Source organism: Ailuropoda melanoleuca, chromosome 20, assembly GCF_002007445.2.
Source record: "Ailuropoda melanoleuca isolate Jingjing chromosome 20, ASM200744v2, whole genome shotgun sequence".
Classification (NCBI taxonomy): domain Eukaryota; kingdom Metazoa; phylum Chordata; class Mammalia; order Carnivora; family Ursidae; genus Ailuropoda; species Ailuropoda melanoleuca.
The window spans coordinates 14,536,934-14,562,596 of NC_048237.1; the positions used below are offsets into that span (position 1 = coordinate 14,536,934).

Here is a 25,663-nt window from a genome sequence, read left to right on the forward strand (position 1 = left end):
AGAGGGAAGGGTAACAAATATGGTCTTTGACAAGGCAGTGAATTTCAGCATGTGTCATTTTTCATTTCTGTATTCAGTTGAAGCCTGTACGTTGTTGCCTATCATTTCAGAGAAGGTAGAGAGGATGTAGTTGTAAGGGTCCAGACGAAGAGAAATCTAGCTTGCAAGAGATTGGCTATGTCTCCTCAAACGGACTTGGAAACTCTGAACTCCTTCTTTTTAACTAACAGGAATATAAAAATTGTTTACCCCTTTGCATACTAGAACTCTGTGGTTAAACACCTGCCTGGATTTGGACCAAGCTAATCTTTTCTTCGTTTGCTTAAATGAAGTCACATATATATAGTTGATTCTCATTATTTGCAGTAGTTATGTTCTATAAAGTCACTGTGTATGTGGAATGGGTGAATACTGAACCTACTACTCCTAGAGGAAATACAAGATTAAGTTCCTGCAAGCCCCTGGTCACAACCTCTTCATCAGCCAGTCAACGTGTAACCTATTTTATATGTGCTTCCATTTAAAGACACCATATTTACCAAATATTGTTGATTTATTGATATCGAACTCACAACCAACAATGTTGTAATTCATGCCGCGGGAAGCTTGTCTAACACATGTGTTTTCTCATAAGGCACATGACAGCCTTCTTGTATTTAGAAACACCAGACAGCACTTCAGCACTATGCTTGGGGGCCATTTTAACAGTGAAATCACCAACAAAAAAGCACGAAAATGTGAAAAATGTGGCACTAAATAGACCATGAAAGGTTCACGTGTTCATGGTACGAGAGCTGAACAGGAAGGCATCATGTTTTTCAACCTTAGCGGTCCTCAGTGCTTCAGATGACTCAAATTTTTCACCACTCCGCACACATCCATGAATTCCATGAAAGCACCATGAGTATTTTAAGGTTACAAATCAATTTTATCAAGTAGGCAAATTCACAAATAGTAAATCTGCAAATAATGAGGATCTACCATACATGCATTTATACATGTTTTCTCCCCTCAGATTTCCCACTGAAGATCTTTGAGTTTTTCTCTCTGTAAGCAAAGGGCACAGACTGAAAGTAAAGCAAAGCCTTTATGAGTTAACTGATAAAGTGGGTGTCTACAAACTTCCCGGTGGCATGGAAAGCCACAAAGCCCTTCAAATATGTTTCTGCTTTTTAGCATCCCAGAAACATGACCATTGATGGCACCTATAACAACCACAATAATAGCATCAACCAATACCCAGCCCATCCTACACAGTGCTGTGTACCATGTGTACTTTACCTTATAGCACTTGAATTACTGTTATTTGCTGTACTGAATAGTTGTTATTGCTAGCAGCTGTCTCCCCAGTCCTCCAACCTAAGTAGGTCTCGGATTTCTCACCATGCTGTTTATGTAGGGTGATCTGCAGGAGTAATCTCTTGGCCTTTAAGCCAATTAGCGCATGCTGTCCCCTTAGCCACAGTGACTCCTCTAGGGATGAGTACATGATTCAACTTGGGCTAATGACACACAAGGAGATATTTGCTTAGCACATGTAGTGATTCATCCCCATGACAGCCATGGTAAGAACCAGCCTCAGGATAAAGCAGGCACAATGGAAAGTAGAGCAGAGCGATGTAAAGCATAGGAGTCCTTGGTGATACTACTGGGCTACTGCAAATACTCTCACATCTATCCCCACTCTATTTTAAGAAGTTTTCAATTCGATAACTCATAAATACCTTCCATTGTTTAAGGCAACTCGGGTAAGATTCTGCTTTTCTGGTACCCAAGAGAATTCTGATATATTTATGGGTTAGTTTTAGCCCCCTGTTCCTAATACACACACACACACACACAAAAGCACCAATTACCTGAATTATCTTTTGCTCATCTTTTTATATATCTTTATCTTCCGGCATTCATGAGTAATAATAGTAGCCACTGATAGGGGCTCCTTGTGGCACAGCGGTTAAGCATCTGCCTTCGGCTCAGGGCGTGATCCCGGCGTTACGGGATCGAGCCCCACATCAGGCTCCTCCACTAGGAGCCTGCTTCTTCCTCTCCCACTCCCCCTGCTTGTGTTCCCTCTCTCTCTGGCTGTCTCTATCTCTGTCAAATAAATAAATAAGATCTTTTAAAAAAATAGTAGCCACTGATAAATATTTTGAACTTAATTAGTAGAATGGAAAAATACCTTCCGTGGATATAATCATATAAACAGTATACCATGTTAGAATGGTTAACCGAATGGCTGCTATCATATTGCTGCTCACCCATGAGAACAAAGTTCTTGTTATGATTACCTTAAATATAGTTACATCATACACATCTGTATTACAGAAGACCAAAACCTTAATATAACTGATCAAGAATCATTTTTTACTTTATCAACTAAAATTACAAAGATAGCATGATCTTTTCTCCGACCCACTCCTCAAAGTAGGATAACTTAGGAATAATTTTTCTTCGGGATTCCTAACTCCAGTATCTCTAAATTGGGATAAAATGAATAGAGCTGAATGTTACCCAAGCATTCATAAATGTAAAATAATATGCCACTTTTTAAAGTTTCTGCCAGCCTTTTCTTTCTCTATGGGTGGTTTTAACAGCCATGGTTATTTGTGGATGCAAAACTGTGTGTATAATAAATTGCAACTGCAATTGACTAACCTCAGAACGAGTGACAAGTGACTAATTACTCCCACAGGTGGCCAACTGCTTTGGCAATTAGCCCATTGCAGGCAAAATTCATTGCGTGTAAGAAAGAGGCTTCCTTTTCAAAATACCCACCCCTCCTTTTTGGAGGATGAATGCAGGGGAGAGGACTTACAGGGAAAAAAGTGGGGAGGGGATGAAGGGATAATGGGTAGATGGAAAAATTAACGGTTTCTTCAATAAACAAACCATTTAATCTGAATTTTTCTTCCAAGGTGGTGGAATTCTACCCAACCATGTCCTACCAAAAAACCCTCAGTAATAACCTTAAAGAGAGTTCAGGCCATCTAACTAAACATTTCAAATAATTCTAAGGTCATCTGCCATGAACAAATATTTTCTCTTTACTATATATTTCAGAAATCCTCGAGTGATACTCTAGCAATTTTGGAGACTATTATAGACCATTCTTCATAGCACATAGCAAATAGCATAACAACATTGTTTCTAAATGTATGTTTTTCTGTTACTTACCTATAATTATTATCTCATTAGCTTCCTACTAAAATGTTTCTAGGTCCTAGGTAACAATCCTACTTGACCTACTTCATTGACCAGCAATATGGTCAAGCATAGAATTTAGAGCTTAAAAGGCTTCTTTTCATAACAGACTTTAATTGAGAATTAGGCATTAAAATGTCCATACTACCCGAAACAACCTAAATATTCAATGTAATTCCTATCAAAATTCTAACACCATTTTTTTTACAGAAATAGAAAAATCAATCCTAAAATTCATATGAGGTCAGAAAAGACCCTGAGCAGCCAAAGCGGTCTTGAGCAAAAAGTACAAAGCAGGAGCCATTACACAGCCTGATTTTAAAATATACTACAAAGCTACAGTAATTAAAACAGTATGGTCTGGCATAAAAACAGATATGTACACCGATGGAACAGAATAGAGAGCCCAGAAATAAGTGCAATTATAGTCACCTGATCTTTGACAAAGATGCCAAGGATACACAAAGGAGAAAGGAGTCTCTTCAACAAACGGAGTTCATAAAACTGGATAGTCACATAGAGAAGAATAAAGTCAGACAAATACCTCACACTACATACAAGAATCAATGCAAAATGGATTGCAGACTTAAATATAAGACTGGAAACCATAAAACTACTAGAAGAAAATATAGGAGAAAAGCTTCTCAACATTGGTCTGGGTAATGATTTTTGAATATGAACCCCAAAGCACAGAAACAAAAACAAAAATAAACAAATGGTACTGCATCAAACTAAAAAGCTTCTGCACAGCAAAGGAAACAATCAACAGAGTGAAGAGATAACCTACAGAATGGGAGAAAATGGATATGTGGATAATGGATGAATGGATACAGAAAATGTGGTACACACACATCTATATATACTGGAATACTATTCAGTTTTGAAAAAGAGGAAATCTTGTCTTTTGTGGTTACATAGTTGAACCTGGAGGACATTAAGTAAAATAAACCAGATACAGAAAGACAAATACTATATGTTCTCACTAATATGTGGTATCTAAAAAAGTCAAACTCTTAAAAGCAGAGAGTAGAATGGTGGTTATTGGGGACTAGGGAGAATGGGGAAATGTTGGTTAAATTGTACAAAGCTTCAGATATGCAGAATAAACAAGTTCTGGAGATCTAATGTAACACATGGTGACTGTAGTTAATACTGTTGTATTGTATACTTAGAATTTGCTCAGAGTGTAGATCTCAGGTGTTCTCACAACAAAAAAAAAGGCAATTATGTGAGGTGTGAATATATTAATCAGCTTGATTGTGGTAACCATTTCATAATATATTCGTATATCTAAACATTATATTATACATTTTAAATACATACAATTTTTATTTGTCGTAAATTGTTTAAAATTGTTAAGTTGTTTTATTTGTCAATTATATATTAATAAAGCTAGAAGGAAGAAAAAGAATCAGGCAGTTTTTCTAAAGACATAAATAGCAACTCTAATCAGTCTCTCTGTTCACTCATGGTAGGTCTCCTTGAGGACAAGACTAGAAGCACTGAAGCAATAAAACACAAACAGGCACTTTACGCACCAGACTTGGCAAAAACTAGACTCTTCATTACCATTCAGCTAATATAATGCCTGTTAGTATGGAAAAGATGAAAACCTTGATAGTGTCCAGTTTGGTAAGAATAGAGATACAGAAGCACTGCACTGAGAACAAAAATCAGAGCAAAATGATAGCATTTATCAGCATTCATTGACCCATAAATTCACTTTTAGGGAATTATACTACAGTACATGAGTTTGTACACATACCCACATGCCTGTACAAACATTCACACATACATACAAACACAATCACATCCACACCTATACACAGATATACATTCACATACACACATACACACACACACATTCATGAATATACTATATTCTCAGGGTGCTTATTGCAGCATGGTTGGTAATAGCAAAAAATTAAACATGGAAACAAGCTAAATATCATCAGTGATGATTGACTGAATAAACTATGGTACATAAGTACAACAATACAGAATACTATTGTCTAGTTTTTTAAAAAACATGAAATAGCTCTACATATGGAAACACAAAAATATATATCCAAGATGGAAATATAAACTCTATCAGAGCAGAAATTTTGTCTGTTTTGATCACTGGTATATCACTAGGGTTTAGAACAGTGTTTGCCACATATGTACGTGATAAATATTGTTGACTTGAAATAATTATGCTATTCAGTAAAAACATATTGAAGAAAAATGAATTAAAAAAAGATACCTATGGGGTGCCTGGGTGGCTCTTTGGTTAAGTGTCTGCCTTCAGCTCAGGTCATGATCTCAGGGTCCTGCCATTGAGCCCTGTGTCAGGTTCCCTGCCCAGCATGGAGTCTGCTTCTCCCTCTCCCTCTGCCCCTCCCCCTGCTAGTGTTCTCTCTCACTCACTCTCTCTCTCCAATAAATAAATAAAATCTTAAAAAAAAAAAAAAGATACCTATGAACAACACCTTGACCAGGTGTTGAAAATTAGCATCTCGAGTGAGACACATGAACCCGTAAGCCTCTGGTTGCGATATCCTAGAATACAATATCACTTACATAGTATTCCACCCAAGAAGGCGTAGCCAGTAGCTAATCATGAAGAAACATCAGGCAAACCCAAAATGAGAAACATTCTATTAAATTCTCCAAAAATGTCAGTGTCATAAATACCAAGAAATAGTTGAAGAATTGTTCCAGACTAACAGAGACCAATGAGATGTAACAAGATAGTGTAGTATATAGTCTTACACTAGCCTGATACTAAAACGGGGAAAAATTCCATAAAGTATATTGTTGGATCAATCTTATAAAAACACTGGATCAGTGTCAAATTGACATTTTATCAAAATTGATGACTGTATTATGCTTATGCATATCCTTATTCTTGGGAAATGTACACTGAAATATTTAGAGGTTGCTATAGAATGAAAGATTATGTCCTCCCAAAATTCTTATGTTAAATCCTAATGCCCATTGTAAGGGTATTAGGAGGTGGGGCCTTTGAGAGGTGATTAGGTCATGAAGGTGGAGTGCTCATGAATAGGATTAGAGCTCTTATAAAAGAGATCCCAGAGAGGGGTGCCTGGGTGGCTCAGTCAGTTAAGCAGCTGGACTCTTGATTTCAGCTCAGGTTATGATCTCAGGGTCTTAAGACTGAGCTCTGCACTCAGTGGGGGGTCTGCTTGAGATTTTCTCTCTCCCACTCAATCTTCCCTACCCGCCCCCCCGGCCACGTGAGCATTCTTTCTCTCTCTAAAATAAATGAAAAAAATCTTTAATAAGTGAATAAATAACAGAGAGCACTCTCAAACCTTCTCATGATGTGAGGACAGAGCAAGGAGATAGCCAGCTATCTATGAACCTTGAAGCAGGCCCTCACCAGAACTGAATCTACTGGTATCTTGCTCTAGAATTTCCCAGCTTCCAAAATTGTGAAAAATAAATTTCTGTTGTTTAAAAGTCACCCCATCCATAGTGTTCTGTTAGAGCAAACTGAACGGACTAAGGCAGAAAATAAAGGACCACAATGTTTACAGCTTACTCTGAATTGGTTCAGACAAAAATAGTATCGATGGACGGATGGATTGATAAGCAAGTAGACAGGGAACTATAGAGAACAAATGATAAAGCAAATGGGGCAAAATGTCAGCAGTGAATTCAGGTAAATGTTCTTTCTAAAATTCTTGCAATTTTTTGTAAGTTTAATTTTTTTCTTAATAAGAACTTCTGTAATTTCTGAACCAAAAAATTGTTCATGCTATTTACTTCTAGGGAATGGAAATAGAGGGATTCTGGGGGGCAAGAGGAGATAAGGTTGTTGAGAGGGAGAAGGACTCTTAGCTTTCATTTAATATCTTTTTATTCTCTCATAATTTCACATAAACATATGCTACCTTTGTAATAAGAATGCCTAAAAATTTTAAAGCAGCAGCTTGCAGGCATAGGAAACGTGTGGCCTTTGGAGTCAGACAGACCTTGGCTGAAATCCCATCAGTGCCCACTTTACTCAGGGTGTGGCCTTGACCAAGTCAAGTAATTTCCTTGAGTGTGAAATTCCTTAGACGACCTGGTTTCCAGTCTCAGCTCTGTCATGAACCCACTGGGGGGTTTCACACACCTGGGCCTCAAGTCTCTTGTCTATAAAATGAGAGAACACAACCATGAATTCTTTTCAAGTCCATTTTTCCAGCAAAAGATTTGTTTGGTTTCCCAGGATATATCTCCTAAACAGAAAGAGTTCTAAATTTTTTCACTCATGTGAAGAAAAGATGATCTACCATTCTTTGGGCTGATGACTATAACCTAAACTTCTAAGAGCACTTAAAATGTTTTTTAAATCTTTGGCGTTGAGGCCACACTGATTTGTAATAACTTGGACTTCATCAAAGTTGGGGTGGAAGGTATGATATCTTTTCCCTGTTCCTTCTCCTCCCTGCCTTCCCCAGGGGGCATTTCTCAACCTTTCTCTGTGAGTCTACCTAAAACCCTCCTGGGGCAAACATCAGAGAGTTCCTAACCCAGTAGGGCCCTGTTCTCATGTCTCTTTCCCCTTAACGTTTAAACCCGTGCATTGCTGAAAGGAAATTTAATCCATATGCTTCTGAGTAATTTACACTTAACACAGCAAAATATTCCGTTGTAACAGTCATTTGTTGTCCCAAGAATCCTCTTGAGCCTTGTTAAGGCCTTTTATTCTTAGCAGTCTCAGTTTAGCAGTTATAAATGGAATTTGAACTCTAGAAGGATAGTTCTTTCTCCTTATCATTCCTCACTCATTTGATAGACCTTGCCAGGCTTTCTTTTCCTCCACCTTCGGTAAGAAAGTCTTTGTTCTAAGATGCTTTTTACATTCTTTTAGTTACATAATCAGGATGTTAATAATTACTATTTGCGGGCATCAACAATAGGCTCTGTTCTAGAAACGTACTGTATCTTCTTTAACCTTCCCATTGAGATGAGCATAATTTTTCCCTACTTTTTCAGATTCGGCATCTAAAGCTCTGAGAGATTAAGTAATTGGCCTAAAATCACATAGCTCATAAGAACGTAGGTGTGACTTACTCCAAACATGGCACTGCATTCTTTCTAAGTTAGATTAAAAATAAACAATGAATGATGGTCCAGCTGCCACAGCGAGAGGCTTTCTTATACCCAAGAGAGTACAGAGGCCCTATATCCTTGCTTCCCTGGTAATCTTTATTCATCCCAGTTCAAGCGTCATATCCTCTTTGAAGGTTTCACTCTTCTTTGCTGTCTTACACATCCTTCTTTGTCCTATCATACTGTAATATAATCGTTTTTTCATGTCCATTTTCCTTTCAGACTACACATTTCTTGAGTTCAGGGTTATGTCTTACTCATTTTTGTCTTTCCAGAGCCCAACCCAGAGTAGATGCTTAATAGATGTCTGTCAAATTGGATAGCTTTTACTTAAAGAGTGAAGTGGAAATGCCATTGATTGATTCATTATTCATTGTAGGTACTGGAGATAGGGCAAGTTAAAACAAGCGGATTACCTCTTCCACCCAACGCTGCTCAGTTTGGAAGCCTACTTCTCCACGCCCTATTGACTGTACCTGTATATTCCCTTTGGAGCCCACATCAGTAGAGTATAGCACACAATGGAGATAGTACAATACAGTGAATGGACCCTGCAGTCAGGCCATCTAACTTTGAGCAATTTATTTAATTAACCTCAGTTTCTACATGAATGGAATGAGGAAAATAAAGTACCTACCTGACTGGGTGGTTGCAAAACACAATTTATATTATAGACATTACATCACATGTAAACTTAGAACAGTGCCTAGAAGACAGAGTTCAGTAAATATTAGCTATTTATTATCATTCTCTGTATCACCCAGCCCATTTATTCTGCTTTCACTGCTACCCAGCCTAAATAGCCATTATAAACTAAGAAATTAAATGAAACAATCTAATACGATGATTTCACAAATACACTTTCTTGGTGAAAGGCTTTTATGGATCATTACAAACTAATGTGTTGATTCTATGTAAAAATGCACTGACCAAACAGGTGTAAGATTTTTACACAAGCACAATTATTAATTCACCAGACATACTCTCATATCTGTAATTTCTCTCAACACAGATATACCTCTTTCACCTCTAAAATGTCCATGACTTAAACTGTATGTTCTTATTTCTCTCTCTCTCTCTTTTTTATTTCTTCTTAGTTTGCTTCTCTGACCCTGTGTCAACACACAAATGTTGATGAGGTCAATGTCATAAACTCATTCCCTTTGTAAATCAGATTGTTCCCTATCTAATGGCTGCAGAATATACCCTGATCCTTGGCCAATGTTACTAATAAAAATAATGTATCACAAGAGATGCCAGTGGGTAAGGATACCACCCTATGCTTTAAAAATCTATTAAAACATAATAGCTAGGTAAATGGAAGCTATTCATATACAAAGAAATTATTTTTAATTGATAAATTTAAAAAATGTATATGTTCAATAATAGAAGAATGGTCTAATAAACTTCATAGTTGAACAATGGATTTTAAATGATGGTTTGCAAAGATTTTTAAGTAACATTACAATATAATAATTTTAACAAGCAGGATACAGAAATGCATTTAATGATGCTAAATTATGCACTTAAATATGTTTATACAGATACCTACGTATGTACAGAAACAGCAAAAGAAGACAATGCACTAAAATGTTAACAGCACTTATATCTGAGTAATGAAATGACCTATGGGTGATTTTTATTTTCTTCTTTATCATCAATAGTACCAGTTTTGACTTTTATTGACTGTGTTAAATGCCTTACGTGAATTCCCTCACATTTAAGTTTCCTGGTCTGTAAAATAAGGACAATGAGGATATCTGTTTCACAAGTATTATAATGTATAGTTGAGATAACAGATACAAAAATAATTGAAAAATTTTAAAGTATGCATAAATATTAAGTTATTGGAAAACAATATAACTTCATTATATGTATGAATTACAGCAATTAGGACTAGAAAGTTTACTTTGTTTAAAAAGTATAAAAAATTATAATACATGTGTGGCTCTTTCTTCTCCGATTTTTGCCAGTGCTTTAGGATTTCCTGCTCCTTTACCTCCCCTAGCTGTGCATTGTTGTCAATAGGAAGGCTGAGGAATATTAAAAAGGCTGGTAGTTTAAGGCAGGAGATAGAAGAGGGATCAAATAAAAAGTTCAGAACTGGATGTCACCATTGTAGCCAAATAATGGAGAGTGAGGCCAAACGCTGAAGCACAGGAAGAGTTAGATTTGGAATCACTCATGCACCAAATAAAACAGATAATGAACATCTCAGTTTTCTGAACAAGAAATCAGCAATGACTTTAGTCAGAGATGGTCTGACTGAAAAAGAGCAAGCCTAAAGGACTAAAAGGAAATGAGATGTCTAATCCTGAATACAAAACAGAAGCCCAACGTGTCCTTGCGGGGCTGGAGGTGTGGGGTTTTTTTCTCAGAGTCAAATCACCACAATGCGAACTGCAGGGGAAATGCTTTTCTGCATGTTTTCCATCTTAGACTGTGCTTTTTAATTTTATTTTTAATTTTAAGAAAGAATGAGGAGAGTCTGTGTGGGAATAAATCAAGCTATCCATTCCAAAAGAAAAAAAAACCCCAGATATCCTAAATTATTAAAATGAAGAAACCACGTGATCTCAAGCACAACACAGATTACTTATCATAATGAAAGACATTAAGGTCTAGTAGTAGAATAGAACAGAAGTAATAGAATTCTATCAATAGAAGTCAAAAAAATGGTAGACTATCATGAAGTCTCATTTCATCACAAATCCAAAATGCTCCAAGATGGAATTAACTTGCTAATGTTGTCTTACCATGTAGATGTTAATAGTGCTATACACTAAAACAATAATGAGATCACGTCACCCAATAGCTCTAGCACATTACTAGTAATTTCAGGTACAGATATTAAAAGTATACCAAAAAGTAGACAATGTTCTGAGAACTGATTCAGAAAATGTGCTCTGGAAATGAAAAGAATGTTCTTAGCTAAACAGCTTCTAATTTTTCCTTTAGTTTTCAGGGTCAATATTCATATTTTTATTTATCAAGTACATACGGTTCCTACTAAGTGCTAGACACTATTCCAAGAAGGTTACTCATTCAATCCATATAACATCTCTATAACGTACGTATTAGTATTATCATTCCTATTTGACTAAGAAACTGAAGCAGAGAGGTTAGAGTGCTTGAGGTGTACCCAAGAGCACACAGTCAATAAGTGAAGTTTCCAGAATTCAAACGCAGCCATTCCTTCTCCTGTGACTATTATATGTATTCATATACCTAGCAAGAACACAAGGGGAAGTCTGAGAACCACAGAGAAATGGAACTATGTGAGAGTCAGTTGTGGATCCTAGTAAAAGTGAAAACGAGTCTCAGTTTCCTGGAAACAGTCCAAATTCATACCTGTTGTCCCAATGTAATTACAAATAGCACCCCTTGTCACTCTCAATAGTGTCCAAGTTTGGGCAATAAATTATAGAGGGGACCTGTTAGAAACACCCTATTCTACTATCATGGTGAGGCGCTTAAGCCTTGTTATCCATAAATTTCTTTATCTTTAATATGAGAGTGTTAATGTTTGCTCTCTGTCTTCCAAGATGATATTATTGTGGCATTATGCAGAAGAATCTAGATGTAAGACATCTGGACATACTACAAATGTCAGATAGCTGCATAGGGAACTTCCATAATGCTGGGTCCATATCATGTGCAATGCCTGCAGGTGGATGCTTTACATTTGTTAATGGACTCATGGCCCATAAGTACATGATGCCTTTTTTATTACAGAAGCATTTGTGATAGAAACCTTGCTGTCAGGGTAGAGTACAAACAAACAAATCATTGAGCCACTCTCCACCATCATTACTGAACCAGAAACTATGTCAAGAAACTTGAAAAGGAAGCTTTGCTAATTTCATTATATAATATCCACTTTATGGTTGACTCATTATTTCCACATAAGCAAGAAAAATGAGCAGAATAAAAAGAATGAACTGTTTTGTTATTTGAAAGACAGTTTATGAGGCTAGTACTGCTAAGTAACTTATCAGAAAGAAAAGCTATGGATGCATTTTACAAAAGAAAAAGTATATTGAGACATTGCTGTTATATCGATGAGTTGAAATTCAAGAAAATCACATATTTATTCAGATTTAAAAGGTGTAAGCTCTATCATTGGGGTGTATCTGGGTGTGTGTGTGTGAGAGAGAGAGAGAATCTCTTTGTATTCTGGCTTTTTGACATGAAAATTCATAAAAACAGGAGAAGGAAGAACACCTAAAATGTGTGCAGGTATTATATCCTTATCTTTTTGTATCTTTCCTCAGTTCCCAACTTTTGTTCCCTGATTTCCATCCATTCACTCCCTCACACTAATTTTTTTTGAATATTTTATTTATTTATTTTGAGAGGGAAAGAGTGCGAGTGGCGGGAAGGGCAGAGGGAGAGAGAATCTCAAGCAGACTCCGAGCTGAGAGTTGAGCCAAATGCAGGGCTTGATCCCACAACTGTGAGATCATGACCTGAGCCGAAATCAAGAGTCGGCTGCTTAACTGACAAAGCCACCCAGGTGCCCCTCACACTAATTTCTGATATATTGAACATTGTATCACAGTTTAGTACTTCCTTTAATCCCCTTCAATTTGTCATCTCACTAAATGTCCTCATCTCTCTGACTGAAAATAAGGGAAGAAATCTAAGTATGTTCATTCTATTAATTTTTTTTCTTAAATTTTTTCCCATTGTGCAAAAGGGGAGTTTGGGTCATGGTTTCCTCACCTGTAAATCAAGAAATTTCAATCTGTAGATCCCCATGAAATTCACAGCTTTGTAGATCACAATATATCATGTGATAGAGGAGCTGAATAAAGGCTTCTGAACAGGACAAAGAAATTATGATGGTGGGAATGATTCTATCTTGCCTTGGGGAGAAACATCACCATAACAATGAACACTACATCAATTAAGCAAGAAATCTCTTGTCAAACAAAAAGAAAGGACCAAGGAAGGAAAGAAGGAAAAAAGGAGGGATGAGAAGAAGGAAGAGAAGAAAGAAAGGAGGGAGGGAGGAATCTCTTGGTATAGGGGCACCTGGGTGGCTCCGTCGGTTAAGAGCCTGCCTTCGGCTCAGGTCATGATCTCAGGGTCCTGGGATAGAGTTCTGCATCGGATTCCCTGCTCAGCAGGGAGTCTGCTTCTCTCTCTGCCTCTGCCCTCTGCTTGTGTTCTCTCTCTCTCTCTCAAATAAATAGATTAAAAAAAAAAACCCTCTTGGTATATAAAAACGTAAGTGTCAGATTTGTGGCACTCCCTTAATGTCTTGATCTGTTAGTCATTAGAATGTGAAATACGAAGCCAAGATATATAAATGCAATTTTGGCTTTTTGAAAAATCTTTTTATCTTTACCTGTCATATAGAGCAGTTGCAAAAGTAAATGATGTCGTACAATCTGGAGACCTATGTGCTAGCTTAGCTCTGCGTCTAATTAACTGCCCGAGAGCAAGTCACTTGGTTTTCAGACGCCTGGGTTTTGTCATGGTTCCTGAAGCCTCTCTCAGAATGGGAAATAATGGTAGGGAGTATACCTTCAGTCCTTCACAACTTTTTCACATTGTGAAAATGCTATATGGTTAACTGGTCCTTTTTTATAGATAATTTGAGGTCTTTAGGAAAGAAAATAAAAACAGAAACTTAATAAATAATATTTTGCCAGTTAGATTTCTCATAGANTTTATTTATTCGACAGAGATAGAGACAGTCAGTGAGAGAGGGAACACAAGCAGGGGGAGTGGGAGAGGAAGAAGCAGGCTCATAGCAGAGGAGCCTGATGTGGGGCTCGATCCCATAACGCCAGGATCACGCCCTGAGCCGAAGGCAGGCGCTTAACCGCTGTGCCACCCAGGCGCCCCTAACTGGTTNATGGTTAACTGGTCCTTTTTTTATAGATAATTTGAGGTCTTTAGGAAAGAAAATAAAAACAGAAACTTAATAAATAATATTTTGCCAGTTAGATTTCTCATAGAGATGTGAAAATTATTTACACTGCATGTCTAAAACCAAAACAGCTTAAATGTATATAATGAAAGTAAATGATTATAATATTATGAAAATATTTTGAGTATTCTTTATAACATCATAGTATTCCAAGAACCAGAGCTTCTGACTTTAAGTTGACCTGTGTTTTCCATGAAAAACATTTTCATACTTGTGGAAAAAAAATGTATAACCGCTGTAAAACAATAGCTTGTGAACACTACTTGAGACTCTCTAACCATGCTCTAGGGAATCCAAGAGCTCATTTCCTCTGAACTTCGATTACTTATGTTTTATGTTAAGAGGTTATATTGGTTTGCAAAGGCATTAGTTAGCCAGAAAAATAGTCCCCAGAGATATGCTTCATTATTAAATGTAAAATAAGATACTAAATAGCAGGATGAAGGCCACTTCCACGTTTACCAAAATTACCTAATAGGCTTACAGAGAACAGGTGAGTGTGATGTGATTCCGGAGTATTATGCACATTCACTTGAATTATGGCACATTCTGGCTCTCCTAAGCATGCCAGAATCATCCTCTTTTTATTTCTCAGAACCAAAAGCACAGCAGGTACAGAAACAACTCTTGATAAAGATACAAAGGAGGCTTGGGGTGAAGAGCACAGTAGAGAGGATGAGGGTGTCACTACTAACCCATTTCTCTCCAGGCCAGCTCCTATGTCCACCCACATAAGCTCTGGGTACCATTATTCAGTCATGTAAGGGACCCCACCATATGGTGCCCAAGCACTGTCAGTCAAATCCATGGCAATGAAAATATTTTACTACCAAAAAACTGCTTATCAATAATTGATAATATTGATATAATATTATCAATATAGTTATCAATAATATAGCATTCACAGTGGAGCAACAGCTTGTTTGAAGCAATACGTGTACATATGTTACTTGGTTTTTTAAGAGACTACAAATTGCGGGAGAGACTTGGTTTCCTATTTTTTTAAGATTTTATTTATTTGAGGGAGAGAGTGCACAAGCAGGGGGGAGGGGCAGAGGGGGAGGGACAAGCAGACTCCTCGCTGATCACAGAGCCTGATGCAGGGTTCAATTCCAGGACCCTAGGATCATGACCTGAGCCGAATGAAGACACTTCACTGACTGAGCCACCCAGGACCCCTTGGTGTCCTATTTTATGCCAAACCTCACTATATAATCCCAAAAAAGAAAACTAATCTTTTTTTTAATAACAATGACAACTTACTGATACAAGAATGCTTTGGAGCCAGTGTACAGTGTAGTGTAGTGGGAAGATATCCATCCCAGGAGTAAGGAGATACGAATTCTGGGCCTTGCTCTGCCTTGATATCTTTGAAAAATTACTTCTCTCCAAGCCTTAGCATTTTCACGTACAAATTAAGGAGGCTGTGTTCAACAGAAGGCTTCTAAACTTTTGTTAGAATAAGAACCTGTTTTTTTTAAGCAAATGTCACTAATGAGCCCTACCTGTCACTAGAATGAACCTGCTCTGGTGGAAAAGAGGACAATAAACCCAAGCTTCACCAATCACCTTCCTATCTACACCCCACCCCCATTCAGACTGCAAACCACTAAGTTTAGAATCTCTAAGGTCCCTTCTGTGACTCCATATGGATGACAAAGAATAAATAAAGCAGATGTTAATTTTTAAAGACTGATAGTGAGCTGTCTGAGGCTTTAGGAAAGAGTTTAACAGAAAGAGAAGGAAGAAATTGATGGCCATCTCTCAGTGATTCTAGATTCTGGCTACTGGGGGCCTTTTTTTTTATTATTTTTTTTAGGGAACGCTTTTTCTCTTTCTATCACTCGTTTCTGGTTTGAAAAGCCAAAGCAGTCAAATAATGAGTCAATTAGAAAGAGTTTTATTGTAATGAATGTCATATTTCTTATCTGTACCAGTTCACTCTCCTCAAAGAGAGCCAAATTACATTTAAGGTATAGATTGCCTCCTGAACATTTTCTCTTGCACATAAAATTCTATGTCAAATATACCTGAAAGAAGCTAATTACCATCTATTCAAAGATGAAATCCAAAATAAAACAATATTAAGTCTGTTATTATGAGCCATTTGAGACAATAGTAACTTGAATTTGTATCAGCAAATTCCCACTACTTTGCATTCAGGAAAGATTTTTCTAATGGAAAACAAGAATTTTGGATGAGCTGGAAGTTTGAAACAAATTTGAGGACAAAGAGTGAGATGGAAAAATAAATTTGTTTATTCATTCATTTAACAAATAAAATTTGAGCACCAACAAGCTCAGTAATATTCTAGATGTTAGAGACAGAGCTGCGAACAAAAAAGACAAAAATCCCTGTCTTTACAAAACTTATATTCTCATTCTATTTCCTATTTTTTTCTTTCTCTGTCCCCTTCTTTCTTTCCTTCCCTCCTCCCTCCTTCCTTCTTTCTTTATCCTTTCTTTCTTTTTCTATCTCCCTCCTTCCTTTCTTCTCCCCTCTCTCTTCCTCTTTGCTTTCCTTCTCCTTCTCTACCTCCCTTCCCTATATTTTACCTTATTCCAGAAAGGATTAAAGGTGATGAGGGCAATATATTCCACAGAATAAAAAAGTTAACCAATAGTTTGCAGACCCAAAGAAACACTACAGGCTCCTTTGTAGGGCGCAAGCCACTAGAGAACACTAGCTGTTTAGGTTGAATAATAGCATTGTCATTATTATAGTATAAAATAAGGGAGAGGAGGCAATCAGCAAAGAAGAGTAAGACTAAAGAAGGAAAAAGAAGAGAAGAGGGGAAATGAAATAAAGAAAATCAGAAATCTGCATTAGAGAAGATCACAATTACCTGAGACCACATTGGCAGAGATCACTAATTGTCCTCCCAGTGTTCATTCTCCTCTTCCTTCCTTTCAGTAATACACACCCCACCATCACGACTTACTTTTAGCTGGACACATAATTGCCCATCCCCAACTAGACTTCCTAGACTCCTTTGCAACTAGGTGTGGCCAGATGACTAAGTTTCAGCCAAAGGGAAATGAAAGGAAGTGATGTAAGCAATTTCGGGTCATTTCCTTACTAAGGAAGTTGCTTCCCCTCCCTACTTATGACCACTCCACCATGAATTCAGGCTGGGATGAGGAGATAGTGGTGGTAATCCAGCTTTTACCATGCAGATGGAGATGACATTCTAGGGAAATCAGAGGAAAAGAGAAGTAACCTATATTCCTTGATCTTATGGAACAGAAGCTCTGGTTTGACTTCTTTCTTTTTTGAGTTACTATATTTTAGGGTCTTTTTGTTATAGCAGCTTAGATTATACTCTAGCATAAGCTCCTTCTGCCTTATCAATAATTAAAAAATGGAAACAAAAATATAGGGATAGATGCAAAGAGACAACACCCAACAAGTGTCTCTGCCTTGATGTTATGAGGGCTAAAATCTGAGTTTAGCTTAACTTAAAATTAAAGCTTAACTAAAAGCTTAGTTTTTAAAGTGTCAAGTCCACTAAGAAAGCTTTGTAGAGTGATTCTGAGGGTTTCCATAGATACCTCAGGTAGATCAGATTTCAACAGGCCAAAAGAAATTTCATCATGAGGCTAAAATCATTCACCATATTCCCATTAGCTATGGTTGTCTACTAGTTGCCTATTATATGAGCTTAAAAATACACCTTCATTTCCTATCACACAAACATCTCTACCTTGCCATTTCATTTAAAGGGATGGATTTAGGGCAGAAATGACTAAATATTTCTAGTCTCCACTCTAATTCCATCCCTCATGACAATAAAATAAAGAGTAATAGAGTGGATAAGAAAGATAGTGTACACAAATGGGGCAAACACAGACACAGTACATAGTATATGTGCAGGCAAAAACCAATAACATTTTGTCACTGACATTGCCTTATTTCCTCAGAGCCTTTTCTCTAGTTATTTGGAGAATACTGCATACTGTAAATTATTAAAACTTACACTTGGAAATAATAGTGCTAAACCCTCTTCCATTCTGTGTATTTTATACCCATTTGTATATTTGCAACTAAGATATTTGAAAGCTATTTTTGAGTTCAACATGTAAAAGTATTTATATATATTTTAATAGTCCAGGTAATTAAGCATTAAAAGTGGTAGGGAAAAATTGGTTAAGCACAATGATGTAATGAAAATGTTTAGCATGTCTTCATTTTCTTCAGACTTTTAATTGTTTGTTTTTCCTCCTACGTACCATAATAAAACATAGAGTTACAATCAATGTGTGATGACAAATGGTCTCAGGATTGGGTTTGCATTCTTCTAATTATATTGGCATTTGTAAGCTGGAAAAGATAGATGTAATCAACCACCCTCAGACAAAAGTAGGATGACTATTCTGGCAAAATGTTCAAACCACATTAAGCCCTAATTTGAAATGATGTTTGAAAGAAAGCAATGCAACTAGGACCAATTTATTTGTACAACAACAAAAAACTGAACTCACTAAGCATATTTAAGAGATGGAAACAATTAAATGCGTTTGTTTTCTAAATAGACCAAGTATATCAGAAACCTTGAAAGAAAAAAAAAATTTCACTAGACACTTATTTGTTGCTGTTCAATACTTAAATCATTTTCTTTAATGGTCCTCTGAGGTTGTTCTAATATAACATGCTATTTTTAAGAGTAAATAAACAATTTGTTTAATTTCACATTATCAATATATCATAGAGTTTCATTCTAATTAGCAGCACATGAAAGAACATAGCTGTGAGGAAGTACAGAACAACTGAGTGTCATTTTATTGGGGGGATAATGTTCATTTCATTTTTGTTTTTCAGAAAGGATGAATCTTGATGGTTCCCTTTTGCATTCAAATCAAGTTTCTATGGTATTCTGGTAAAATTATGTCATGTGAGTTCTTCTGGGTATACATCTAGACATACTAGGCACTTCAGCTGAAGATAACAATTGTTCTGGCTCCAAAGAGATTGAAACAATGACGTTTCTATCCAGAATAGTATTCTGCTCCAAATGCGGGATGGCCAGATACCAGCATATCATCAAGTCTTTGGCTAATATATGTACCCTGACCACTCAATCAAGCAGAGTTTCTTTAAGACCCAGTGTCCTAGACTCTCTGGCGTCTTCTCCCTTGGGCTATATCCTGTCGAGCCTGGCTAAAAGAGGTGGCTCTTAGCACATTATAATGAAGCACAGGTCTGGGAGGGCAGGACTGCCAAGGCCCTACTGAAGTTTGCCAAAAACGGATGCTACAGAGTATTGAAAACAGGATGGAGCTCTTTTCGGTTCTCCTCCTCTGCGTCACTAGTTTGCAGAAGTCCAATGAACATTTGAATGAATACACATCAAGAGGGATTTTTTTTTTCCATAAGGATTGAGGATTACACATCACTGAGCAAAAGTATATAAAGCATGCCCCTGGCGTGGAAGACACAGTAAGGACTGGTAGGAAAGGGAGAAAAAAATTTGTTAATTTTTTAATCTCGTTACTTCATAACTCCAAAATACTCAAAGGCTCTCTTCAGGACTTATTTACTTTATGTAGAAACACCAGTAATTCAAGCACACAGCATTTTCCTAACGTAAGGTGCGCCTCCTTAGAAACCCATCTAGGGTTAGGAGAGCGTATGACTTTGATATTGTGCCTATTCAAGCTGCTGAGCAAAGAGTAAGGAGATTCTGCCGATCAGAGCACTCAGCCTCAAAGACGTTTAGCAGGTTAGAATACTGGTGAGACAACAAAAGCATGACTGAAACTTCGAATCTAATGAATTCCTTCACTCTATACTGGTGTAATATTTCATATCTAGCAAGTCTAAAGCACATTCTAATTGAGCTAAAAGCCAATGAATGCTTCAGGTACTGAATTGTAATTATTCAGCACTTTAACTAAAATATTTAAAGATTTCAAGTGTTTCTTCTACTTAAAAAGTACATTAAGAATTAAAATTAAAAAATACATGTAATAAAAATATATTTTAAAGAAATTTACATTATGGATTTATTTATGTAAACTAGAAGTTGTCCAGAAGAACAATCCTACTCTAACACAAAGGATAAGAAAGTTCAAAAAGACTTTTAAAGGATGAGCTGCTAAAAAAAAAAAAATGTTAAAATTGTTGAACAGGGAGAGTCATAGAACTTCAATCAGCCAGCAAACATTAGGTGAGCACATGTTATGAATAAGACTCTGTGTTTCAAGAATCATGGCAGATAACATACAACCTCTCACTTCTACCCACCTCATAGGGTGAGCCTAGTACTGAATGTATGGGCCTGTGTCCTACCCAGCGTAGCTAAACTTTAAGCAGCCTGCTCTTAGTTGGAGTTTTGAAAGTAGTAAGAACTGCCTCACCATGCCTACACATTCGCCACGCATGCATCCAACAACACATAAGATGCGCTGGTACTAAAGGCGTTATGTTACATTCTCTAACTTCAGCATTGCATTTTAAGTCCTTAGACATGCTATTGGAAGCCCTTACTCCTCAAACCTTTCCAAACTAACCAGAACATATCCTTTTAATAAAAAATAATAGCTATGTTCTCATTTTCAAAGTTTGCGATTAAAACCTACAGTGAAAGAATCCAGCTGAGAAGAAATTTCCTTTTAGTTCAAAAAAAAATAATGTCATTAAATTTATCGGAACAATATGAAATGAAGATGTTGTTGTTGGGTCCTTCACTTATAATGGAAACCAAATTGGCTTGCTGGCTTAGTTAAATCCATAAATTATTCTTCACATAACATTTCAACAATAATTTTAAACATATAAAAATTAAGGTACAAAAGAAAATCCCACTATCAATGATAATCAAACTAAACAATTACACATCTTTTTGCATGTGATTTAATTGCCCAGATTTCAAAGAAAACCACAAAATCTCACATGTTAAGATATTGCTTTTACATATTTTAAGCATGGCAGGATGGCTTTTCAAAATATAACTTGTAGTATTGGGTGCCATTCCAACTGCTATTTCAGATCCTTTGACATGGCAGCTAGTTTGCTAATCTTGGCTTATACTTTTAAAAACAACTTACTACAACTTTACGTGGTAGCATTCTATCTTTCTCATGGTTTATAACCTAAAAAATGTACTGTTAAATTGCTTTTGATATTGACAAAGTGCACCGTTACTTATTTTGTTTTTCAACATAGTCCTAAAAGGTTTATGAATCATCCTTTTGAAACTTGGAATGCAGGCAAAACAGTGGATGTGAATGGAGACTAAGTAAACAATTCCTCTGATCACCTAAACTTTTTTTCAGGGCATCAGCCCTAGAAAAAGTCATTTTCTTAGCAGTAGCCTACTGCCCGAAAAAAAGAAATGATAAAAAATGTATTCCCAGAGAGCAGCTTATATATCATAAGACGTGGCTCAGTAAGGTGTTTTGTGTTCTGGAAACGTCAGGTTAATTCTTCCTGCCAAAGCCTTAGGAAAACAGGCATATCGTAAACACACTTTTGCATTTTAGAGCTGGTCCTCATTTTATTTGAGAGGGTTATTTCTATGGGTCCCCTGAATCGGCATTCTTAGATGTGCAGACATGAGTGTAAGTGATTTAATCGTATCTTTGTAATGACAGATCTAATATAACATATATCAGTGCACTCTTTCATTCTCCGTATGGGATTACAAAGGGAGTGAGGGTAGAAAATAAAATCCCAAGAGATGAAACTGCATTTAGCTAAAGTAATACTTCTTTATGAAAAATCTGAAGCTATTTCAAACAGTGTCAAGTCTGAGCTGAGGCTCAACACTGCCATCTCCTTCTTAAATGCTGAAATACAAGAAGCAATCTCAAGACAAAAATATAGGATAACGAAACAAAAGTAGCTACTGGACACATAAAATACACCAAACACATAAATTTTATGTTTGTCATTTTGGAAGGAAGGTCCAACCACTAAAGATACTATATACACTTTATTAAATTAACAAATGTTTTTACCAACAAAATGAGTACTATTTTTTTGTAGATTCTCCCCACCCAAAAAGGCAAAAATATAGCTATACTTATAATTTATTCATCTTATTATTGATACTAGTGTAACTTATTTTCTTATTTTGATGATATTTAAGCATTGAGATAACTACTAAGGTAGTTGATAAAGCCAGCCTTAAATTTAGGCAGAGAATTCACTGAACTATAATTTTAAGGCTTTCATTCTCTGACTCTGATTCTAATAGTTTCCTTACCTAGTAACTGATACCTGAAAATCTGCCATTAGAATGTTTTCTTTAACTTAAAGCTTTGAGCTCTATTAAAATTCAAATAGCTCACTGAGAGGTAAATTTATAATGTGTTATCAACTACAAGGATCTTATTGTGCATTGTTCTCTAGGAGGGGGGTTCAGTAAGTTCCTGGACAGTGCCAATTGATGTCTCTTGTCCCAGAATAATTATTAAAAACCCCATTTTATTAGTCTGATAAATTCTATGATTTTCCCAGTCTTAAGGTCCTTCTTGAGGGAAGAATTTAGCAAAAGGGCTCCTCTACCAAAGTAAGTGGGTGGAAAGTAAGAAGCAGAATAGAAAAGTTGGGGGAATTATTTAGGTATTACATTTATAGGACTTCAGGCAAAAAACCCACAAAGCATGAAATGCAACACACTCTTAATTGACAATAATAAAAAATATACTTAGCTAAAATAAATATTAAAGCACCAGATTTGTTTTATCACTAACTTCTTGAGCAATTTGTCTTTTCCAAAGGAACAAAAACGTTGATTTGGAATTTCTCATTCCTAAGCTGAATAGATCACTACTACTGCAGTCATTTCTCAGATCCAAAGCAAAGAAGAATATACTCATAATCAGCCTGAGAGAATCAGAGGTTTGGGGGAGGCACTATTCCACCATAAGCATTCTCACCCTGTTTAGCAAAACACCTCTTCTCCCACTCATATTTCTTGAGATCTATGAGAGAAGCCTAGAAGAAACAAGGGAAGCTACCACCATGTTAGCCGTTGGACAGGATACTCATTGACCAGAACAGGTCTATTGCCCTGGCTGATACACAAAAAGCTCAGGTCTTTAAAGGCAGGGTTCAAATTCAAGAAGGGCCATTGACTCAGGGGGAAAAAGAGGATGTGCTCACTCTTACTGAAACAGTAGTCATAACTGACCAATTCTCAATAACATCAATGGTAGAAGGAGACTCAGGGTTCAGACTCTAAAAATAGGAAATAAGAAACATTTTTGTGAATCTATCAAATGAAGAACACACTTCACATAAGCTACAAGAATTATATTAAACTTGGGGCGCCTGGGTGGCTCAGTCGTTAAGTGTCTGCCTTCGGCTCAGGTCATGATCCCTGGGTCTGGGATCGAGCCCCGCATTGGGCTCCCTGCTCAGCAGGAAGCCTGCTTCTCCCTCTCCCACTCCCCCTGCTTGTGTTTCCTCTCTCGCTGTGTCTCTCTCTGTCAAATAAATAAAATCTTTAAAAAAAAAAAAAAGAATTAATTAAACTTAACCACAAAAAAGCCTTAATCACAGAAATATAATGATATAATGTTTTTACACCTTCTAAATTCAGTAATTCAAAACTTCGAGGAAGCTTTTCTTTAAGTAAACTGACTATGAAATAAATCAGACTCAAAAGAAGTTTCCCTTTCCTCTAATCACCAGGAATTTTTATATAAAAGTTACCAGAGCAAATTATCTCCTCACCTACCACCTCCAAGTTAACCATTCTGTGTATTAAATATTTGGGCTTGAGACCTTTTAGTGAGAAGCATATATTTTACATTGCATTTAATGTCATCTGAAAGAACATCTTAAAAATGTATTATAAAATGCGTTACAAAAAATAAATAATGATGAATGTGTTTCAATGACCAAAGAGGACTTACTTGATGCTCTTCAATACTGCCTTGAGTTCTCTGAGAAAGCAATGCTGATTTGAAGTTCTCTCTGTCTTTTAATCAGAGTTAGAAACAAGGACACCGAGCACAGCTGCCAAACTGCAATGCAGTGGACACAGGTGAGGCTACTGATGTCGCACAAGGAGCACCATATCTGCTGACTCTGCCTTGGTCCCTTGAATATAGATGCTGCACTCTATGTGTCTACCATTCCTCAAGCTTCATTACTAGGCATGTTGACTCAATTGTAGGGGAATAAAAAATGTCAAGGGAAAACATTCAGAGCTGGGATGTTTTACCTAGTGGCTGCTTCTTGGTGTTAGCAAGTGGCAGCATTCCCATGGGCAGGCCCAGCAATGATAGAACACCACACGAGTAGTTTTTCCATATATATGTCAGTAGAAAAAAAAAATATTCTGTACCTTGAAGAGTGAACATATTTTAACTGGTTTAAGTACTTTTATTAGTTCCTTCTATAAAGGGAAAATTGAAAGCACTGTTGTAGATGTTATAGAATGGAGGTCACTTGCTAATGAGGACAGAACAGTCCAAAGCTAATACAAGTTCCAAATATACTTTTCTTTGCAAAGAGTATTACAGCCAAGGCCTTTTAACCTTCATGACTTCAGGAAATGCCCAAAAGGCATAGTGAGGCTGACCACACACCCTTTAAAAGTGACTTTTATACTTTTTCAGAGCTCCAGAACACTTGTGCTGGGCAAATAGTTTGACAACCCCACTTTCTCCTAGATACAGCTTACTAAAATTCCAGAAAAAAACAGACCTGTTTTTTCAGGATATCCTATTGGAGTGATCATGTCTTCAGTTATTTGGTCCTTTCTTTGACTGATTACATGAAGGGGCATGATTTTCACCCCGAGGTAAGTTGTGAGAACATGAGCGCAATTAATTTAATGTTCTTAATCTCACTGACCTATTGGGTGGGAATAAAATAGCATGTAAATGCAAGTGAGAGGGGGTAAATGTAAACAGAGACAGAAGCACATAACAATTTAGCAATGTATGGATTCCAGCCTGTAACCTGTTTAACTAAACAGGGCTGACTTCACTAAATACCATGAGTGGGGGATTCATGCTGCAGAAACTGACTCCTTTCCTTGGACTCCATCTCATCTCACGCTCCAATCTTTCTCTTTCAAGAACCAGCTCAAAAGTCATGTCCTTCATCAGCTGTTCCCCAATGCCCAGGGGTGGAAGTAAATTCTTCTGATCTATTCTGACAGTGGACTCTCTCTATCCCTCTTCTCATGCTCCATATTACCTTTTTTCTTCTTCTTTCCCCCCTAGTTTTACTACAATATAGTTGACAAATAACACTGTAATGGTTCAAGGTATACGGCATAACGGATTTGATATATGTATACATTGTGAAGTGACTTCCACAATAAATTTAGTTAATTAACATCCATCATTTCACATAGGTACATTTTTTTCCTTTGATGAGAATGGTTTTTTTCTTGTTATGACAACATTTTTCTTTCTTGAGGAACTTGACCATCTTATCTCCAGAACAACTAGG

The 25,663-nt window shown here is 36.7% G+C and overlaps 1 protein-coding gene across 5 annotated transcripts in view; it reads right to left on the reverse strand.

Annotated features, from left to right (window-relative positions):
- Positions 1–25,663, reverse strand: part of SLC25A21 (solute carrier family 25 member 21) — a 479,253-nt gene that overhangs the window by 412,220 nt on the left and 41,370 nt on the right. Inside the window, exon 1 of one of the 5 annotated variants that reach the window (XM_034648649.1) lies at positions 17,094–23,631. The exons of the other annotated variants lie outside the window; for them this stretch is intronic. The gene's annotated coding sequence lies outside the window, so the exon portion shown is untranslated. Of the gene's footprint in view, positions 1–17,093; positions 23,632–25,663 lie in introns of those variants that run through there. 5 annotated transcript variants of the gene reach the window in all.